The following is an 8,160-nucleotide window of genomic DNA, read 5'->3' on the forward strand; positions in this document are numbered from 1 at the left end:
TGGAAGAGCACCTGCCATAGAAGGGCAATGGTGCATCTTAACTTTACCGCTGCACCACTGCGCCAGGAATGGTAGGAAGACTCCCAGGGATCTACGAATGTAGAGAATGACCAATTCCGCATATATGGGCATAAACCCATTATCGCTGTCCCAACAACTGCCATCCGTGACCACTGGATCTGGACACTGGAACCGAAGCGAAAACCCAAGTGCTTGCGCACCTAATTCGCGTTTTGCCTAACTACGCAAATCGACAATCATTTTTTTTTGTCAGGATATCTGAGACCGATGGAAGAAATGGCTTTGTATATAGGGCAAAACCTCAAGCAAGGACGAACCCTAGGAGATGGAACAAAGCAGCGCTTAACCCTATAGCCTCTGCTGTGCTCTCTCTTTGATTGCCGCGCTGCCTCGGTGCTAGGAACACGGTGTCCTCGGTTAAGTCATCTGAGCAAATTCATGAGCGACTTGCATGCGTTTTGTTCATGCGAATCACCAAAAATGCAAGCAGTGAAGCTGTTTATGTGTCGCAGTAAGCATGGCGCGCAAACAAAGGCGAGAAACAGGCAAACCGAAGGCATGGTGTCGTAGAACGGTTGGTGCATTTGTTGTCGGCCTCACAAATGACCAATTTATCTGTACCCCTCTTTCCTCTTCATCTCAACTTTATCCTTCTGTTTTCGTTACTTCCCTTGGTTCCTCAACTTTCTCTGCCTCGTCTTCGTGATCCCTTGGCTGGTACGTAGAAAATAAGAAGAAAATGTCCATATATAGGTAAACCAAGACGTTTACCAATAGACATTTTACATCGGTAACCTATGACAATCTCGAATGACAATCTCGAACGTCTTAGAACGAGTTGCTCGGCTACAAACATTCCAAGTAGATCTCGTCCCATCTCTCGTCGCTGCCAAAGGCGCGTCCCGGCGGTTTTCAGCATTAACAAACAAACAATATTCGCGGCAATATTTCTGTGCTTTGTTTTTGCTCAATTAAATAGTTATTCGAGTATTGCGATGTGAGCCTTTGCGGTTCATAATTTCACGTTCTCTCGAGTACCCCCGCTCCCCGGCCCTTTTCTCCCACTGGCCATTTTATATCCAGCTTTGACTTGCTACACTACTGAAAGACGGCCTCTGCAAATGCTGCCATTCAATAAATAAAGAATACGGCCAAATGGTGCTGGCAGGGGGACCAATCACCACTGGAGAGGAAAGGAAAAAAAGCGAAGGGACACCGTGAAACTTGAAAATGTCGAACCGCTGTTCTTTTTCAGACCGCGCCCTTCTTGATGTAGAATCCATCGGTGTTGCTATCCCGCGTGCTTTCATTTTGCCTTTATTGAGTACAGGTGAGCGGCAACCTCTGCCTGCCGATTCATGGTTAATCTCCCAGTGTGGGTATGTGCCATCTTTGAAAGGCTAACAACAGCAACAACGACAGGAGAAACTAGGTAAAGACAACCGCATATGCACGCCGCCCAAAGAACGTTGAGGTAATCAAACTGTCGCAAGCTTCACGACACTTGTCGTTGACCTCCGTGGCTGCAGTCGCTTCAAAAGAAAACGAAGCCTTCAGGTTCTGATTCACTGGCCGTATGCTTTATCTTTTTCTGGCTATTTTTCATGGCTACCTGAGAATTTTTTACTCCGATCATACATCTATTGGACTGCTCGTCTTACGCCACCTGGGAGTGTTTCTTGTTAATAATAATAATAATTGGTTTTTAATAATTGGTTTTTGGGGAATGGAAATGGCGCAGTATCTGTCTCGTATATCGTTGGACACCTGAGCCGCGCCGTAAGGGAAGGGATAAAGGAGGGAGTGAAAGAGGAAAGAGGTGCCGTAGTGGAGGGCTCCGGAACAATTTCGACCACCTGGCGATCTTTAACGGGCACTGACATCGCACAGCACACGGGCGCCTTAGCGTTTTTCCTCCATAAAAACGCAGCCGCCGCGGTCGGGTTCGAACACGGTAACTCCGGATCAGTAGTCGAGCGCCCTAACCACTGAGCCACCGCGGCGGGTCAATGTTTCTTGTTTCCATAATGTATTTCCAGTCGTGCAATCATGAGATAGAGACCGAGGAGAAAGAAGTAGTGTCGAACTGAGCGGCACCTGTAGTAGTGAGAATAAAGCTGCTTTTTCATTCACGTTTTTCTTATCTCCATTTTTAATCCAAATTCGAGTCTAGGTCCCAAAACTATCCAATTACTCTACTCCTTGCTCATGAGTGCTTTTGTTTCAGCAATGCACCGCCGTGGACTATTTCTTGCCGTGGGTATGTGGGCTTAATAGCGTGTGGATGTCATCATTATCATCATCAAAAGCTGAACAGAGCGCTCGTGACGTGCTTGCAGAAGACAGTCGGCTTGACCACCTTCCTCTCGCTGAATCAGTGACACGTCATTGCACGAGTGAGCCCGCAGAGACATGGTTTTCCCTTCATCGTCAGAAGAACAGTCGGAGGCCGAGTACAGGGCCCAAGATGACACCGAAGAAAGCTTCACGACGACGTCCAGCGAAGAATGGTCCGACGACGCCATCTTGGGTGTTGATCTCACCGCGTTCGTGAGCTTCTCATACCCCGTCTATGAAGCGCTCCCCAACCAGGTTCACTCGCCGCAGCACGAAGAGGTTAGCCCTGGGACTTCTTCTGCCTCTGGGTACGACCCTCCCGTCTATTGGCATGCCGAACAAGACACTGATGATGAGACTGCATCAACGTCTTCTGCTTCCGACGAAAGCGCCATGATGCAAGAAGAGGCCACATCGAGTGACACTGAGACTGGAAGCGTTGAGGAGAGCGACACTACAGACTCCGAAGACAGGGAATCTGGCTTCGACGAAGACTCAGGGGCTGAACTTGAGGACCATTCTTCGGGGGGAAAGAGGAAGCGCAGGCTAACCAGGTCGGTGCGTGACGCCCGACGCAAGCGCAGTAAGCGTCTCCATTTGGACGCGCCGAATGAAGAAGGCGCTGGACGGCAGGAAGACGCTCAGGTCTCAGAGGACTCAGAGGACCATGGATCACCCCCTCCTTCCCCGGCTTTACTTGCTTTATTCTTTTGGCATGCTGGAGCACTTATTGGAGCACTGCTGATAGCAGCAGCTGGAATCAGATAATCTGTTTAACTGTATAGCAATTAACAGCTCCCAATAAGCACTGGAACTCGCTTGGACATCCGACGGCCGTCCTGAACGTCCCTAGGATGTCCATGGAAATTTTAGTGTCCATTGGGAGTGTAGCCCTGGCGGACTGTAGTGTATATGCAGTGAACAACAATTGCAGCAATAAAACATCCCGAAAGCCAACGTGTCGTATTTTCTTCAGTTGATTATTGCAGATAATTGTTAAAACTTAGCGAATGAAATTTTCTCATTTGAAGTAGAGAGATTTGAAAAACCACCTTTCTAGATTTCTTCGACCGAGGACGATCTCTGGAGACTTGCGCCAGATTTCGGATACATCCGTACGTAAAGACTCCCATGACGGAATTATTTCTATGGTTTCCTTGGCAGCTTTTTCAGCCAGAAATTTTTCAGCCAGAAATGGCGCAGTATCTGTCTCATATATCGTTGTCCAACGATATATGAGACAGATACTGCGCCATTTCCTTTCCCCAAAAAACCAATTATTATTATTATTACAAACAGATCTGTGGCTGAACCCAAATGTGGTGGCGCCAAATGATAGCAAGAGCGGGCTGCTCAAACTAAGGCCAAGATGCTGCAAGGGCTCCTCCAGCAACCGTTTTCTCAGAGAGTTGAATCGGCGACAATACAGCCAAAAATGTTCAATAGATTCAGCCTCACGGCAAAATGCACAAAGGGGAGAGAGCGCCAAACCCGACTTGTGTAAATAGAAATTTAGAGGGGGGATGCGGCAGCGCAGCCTCGTCAGTGATACTTCAAGCTGCCGAGAGCAACAAATTTTCCTGTTCCAATAATATTTAAGGTGCTCATAATCCGCCGATGTTAAAAGTGATGTGTCTTGCGTGCTTAAAAACGCACGTCGCCGAAATCTAGATGCTGTAATATAGGCTGTAGCCCGGATGATTGGCAACACGGGGCCGCTGAGGGAAGCATTTGCGAGATTATCAGCAATCTCATTTACTGTCACACTGCTGTGACCGGGAACCCATACTAAATGAACAAGGCTCAAATGCGGAGGAAGTAGGGATAAGAAAGTTGATAAAATGGGACCGTCAACCTGTGCAGCGAGGGACGAACACAAAGATAAAGAATCAGTAATTACTGCAACTGCTGTAATAGAGGGGTCTAGCTTGCGTAGAGCAAGTACAACTGCTCGAAACTCTGCTTGAAAAATAGGGGTGAAATCTGGAAGGCGCAGAGAAAAGGACCAGTCTAAATGCGAGCAAAATATTCCCACACCTGCTTTTTCATTGCATTGCGATGCATCAGTGGCTATTGCTATATCTGTAGGTAGGGTCCTCAGATGATCTTCTAGAAGACCATTTAGAATACTCGGTGGCAAAAGTTTTGCACTTTTTGGGAATATGTCGTCGAAAACAATGTGGATAGCGGGCCCATTGCGAAGCGCAGGAAGGCCAGTCTCCCCCGTATCGACGATGCCCTCGACTGCCTGCAGGGCGCTGAGTTCTTTTCTTCATTGGTTTGCGCCCCGGTTACTGGCAGGTGCCGATGGCGGAGGCCGGTCGCCCAAAAACTGCATTCGTCAAACCTGACGGAGAACGTTATACACGTTAGAGGAGAACGTTAGAGGAGAGCGTTATACACTATAGTGTATAACGTTCTCCTCTTGCCTGTGATTCTCCAGGACATACCTTCCTTTCCGTCGCCGCTATTAGCACACAGCGTGTTAAAAAAGGGGAGAGGGATCTATGATGATAATATTGTTGTCTGTGGCTTGGCCATGCCTATTCTGTTCTCCGATGGGCAGAGGCAACTTTTCTTAGACGATAACGCAAGTTAAATGGTGGAGCGAGCTGTCATCGCTTTATGTAACAATTTTAGCGATAGTGAAACGATGGGCGGTTCGAGACGAAGGTGATACTCCCTGTATGTTCTCGCTCCATGCCAAGTTCACCTGATTCTTTCGTACTTAATCTTCTTTCATCGTCCATTCCCACAGCCTATAGCAAGTGGTGCATACTTGTTGGTGTACTCATTTTTCAAATAAGGACTGCATTTGAAGTCTATACTCTAAGACTTTTGCGTGGATCACTTCCACAGTACCTGCCGTCCATGTTACCTTGGAAAGAGAGGAAAATGAAGAGAGAAAAGTGGAAGGCGATAAAATAGAAGACTTGATCGATACTGAAAAATTCCTGATTTGTTTTCCCAGATTCCTCTATTTTTATTTATGAGCCGCTTGAGATAAACCTGGATGAATTATTCTTCTGCTTGGATCTGCATCAAACCATGGCCAGTCCCCCACCGTGGTTATGTGCCGTCGCTTTAGAGGCAGCAACAACAACAATCCTTCAAATGTTGGCGTGTTTGAAAAACCAGCAGAATTACATGTGACGTCAGGACTCGCACAGGTCGCGTCGTTGTGAGCTTGATGTTTAGCAAGTAGTGGCGGATGAATATTTGGGGTGACTTTTTGGCTTAACCGGGCTTTGGTAGGAATGCTAAGAAAATTAACATTAATTATAGGCGTCACTCACCGGTCTCAAACATGGTAGAGATTTTCATGATGACGTCCCGTGCAAGTTTAGGACATCAAAATATGATCGACAAAATGTTACCGCCTTTAAGCCGTAGTTATAAAAACGCTACAGTTATAAAGGCCGAAGTATAAGCTGCACTGGAGTAGGAATGTAACATGACGCCAGTTTTCCACAATATTTTTGTTAGTTTCATTGTTCATAATCTTGCATTGAATTTCTGTTATTCCATAGCTGAAAAACGAGGAGGGAAGCAACACTCGAAGAAGTTCGAAAAGATTGGAATGAAAGAGAGTTGAGCAAAACTTTTAGATCGGCGAGATGGTGCAAAATTGTTTTTGGAAGAAGTAGTAGCGCAAAAAGGGACATTCACGAAAACGCCGAGTGCGGCAAAGACAGACGCTAACTTTCATCTCTATTTATTTACAGCCAGACCAGCAAATATGCACCGAAAGCTAAGAAAACCCAGACATGTGCAGTGCTAAACAACGTACAGTGACAAGCCACTTAAGCATAAAAAAATTCAAAAAAACCGTTCACGAAACTTGATTTCTGCTTCAAGAGCTTGAAAGACGTATTGCTAACCCATCTATTTCCCCCCTTCTTAACGTGAAAAGATTTTAACAGTTCACGTGCCGTCTTATCGCAACCTCTGCTCAGGATACTTATCTCATTCAGCCCCGGCTGAAACACACTGCACCTCGTGCAATGTCTTGCCGAATTTGCAGGCTTTAAGAGGCACAAAAAGGGAGGAGGCAGAAAGGCATCCCCTGTGCTTCTTGTTTTCGGGGACTGTTGGCTTCCGTAATGCAAGACTTACGCATCCGGAAGCCGAAACGTCTTTCTTCTTTCGACCCAAACGATTGGTCGACATGGCATTTTAAAGCGAAAGCTGTACTGGCCTAGTCGAGCGAGTTTCCCAGTGTGTGACAGATTGAGTAACAAAAGTAAAAACAGCGCTAAATTTTGCACAAATCGCACAGAAAGACGGACAGGACGTGTGGTTTGTGTGTGGTGTGCTTTGTGTAAAATTCAGTGCTGCTTTTACTTTTGTTGCACAATGTTCCACCAGCTAGCCCAGCGAGTGGTACTGTTAAGTGACAGATTGAGTTGAAGCTAAGGAAGAAGCTGTGTCCACGTGAATAGTCACGTGGCTCACCGATCGCTAGAAAGGGAGATCGCGCCGCTCTCTCTGCCGACTCGCAGTTTTCAGTTCAGCCCTTAATTGTGTGATGGAAGGACGGAGGGAGGACAGTGTCCTCCCTCCACTGGTCCATCTGTGCCGAAGTTGTCTGCGCGGTCCCAGTTGGCGAAATTAAGCGGCAAGCTGCGTAGGACCATACTGCAGATGTCTCTCGGCTCGGTAATGAGTTAAAGCGGAAACGTGGGTACGAGCGCAAAGTCGCAGGCTGAAACGAGTGAACAACGGGAACTTCGGCGAGCTAAGCGTCGGCAGAAGGATGCAGAAAGACGACAGCGACGAGCTTTAGAGGCGGCAATGGACGCCTCGATTTCGACGACGGCTTTGGAAACTGACAAAACAACGGCAGTGATGTGCCCGCAGTAAGAAACGTTCGACTAGCCATATATCGTTCGGTTTGCAACGCTTTCGCTTGCTTAACCAGGCAGGCCTAGCCGAGCTGAGCCGCAGCCATTTTTCTGTTGAGATGAACTTAGAACCTTACCAAATCAGATTTCACCAAGCCTTAGAATTCAGGACGATTTTGTACGTGATGGTTACACCACCCGCCCAATAAATACAGCCTGCAATGATGAACACTTCGTCCATTTCTTAATCCTCCCCGAGCTGAAGATCACCTCTCTCTTGGCTGCGCCAACCGATTGTCTTTATCCGCGGGTGTTAAAGGTGACCACCTTACCTATAGCAATACGAATCACCTCTCACGCTGTACAGGCGGCAGGTGGCAGTAATTAGTCGGATATGTTCTCAGCGTTCCGAGCAGCAGATACCAAAAGCGACAGCGGGGCAGAAAAAGCCTAAAGACGAACGCTTAACCCAGGAGTAAGCGGTTTGTGCATGCTTCAGAAAATAAATGCGATTTTGAAGCCAGCCCGTGGACGCAGCGCAGAGAGAACCTCGAAAAGTCTATTCAGGCACGCAGCTAACCGCGTCGCAGGAATGACGCAGCAAATGATAAGCCTGTGAGTAGCCTCGAGCCCGTTTGTTTTTCTAGTTCGAAGTCAGGGACACAAAAGACCGTGGAGGTAATAGGTGTGCCGCGTTATGACGAACGTTAGCTGACGTGATCCGCTGGCGCCAGAGGCTTCACTCGGTGGCCACGCAGAGACACACGCCGGAATTTTCGTCTCGTGGCATCCATACTGCTTAGTCAGTAAAAGAAGGGTGGCATCCATTGTTATCTGCATATACTGTGCCTTCATCGGTGTGCGCTGCATACACGGGGGCGTTCATAAAAGTGAAAGTGCAATCATCGCTGCTTCAGTCTTTTCCATCCTTTTTTTTTTGATACGCCTTAGTGCAGGG

The sequence above is a fragment of the Amblyomma americanum genome, chromosome 9, assembly GCF_052857255.1.
Source record: "Amblyomma americanum isolate KBUSLIRL-KWMA chromosome 9, ASM5285725v1, whole genome shotgun sequence".
NCBI classification, from domain to species: Eukaryota; Metazoa; Arthropoda; class Arachnida; order Ixodida; family Ixodidae; genus Amblyomma; species Amblyomma americanum.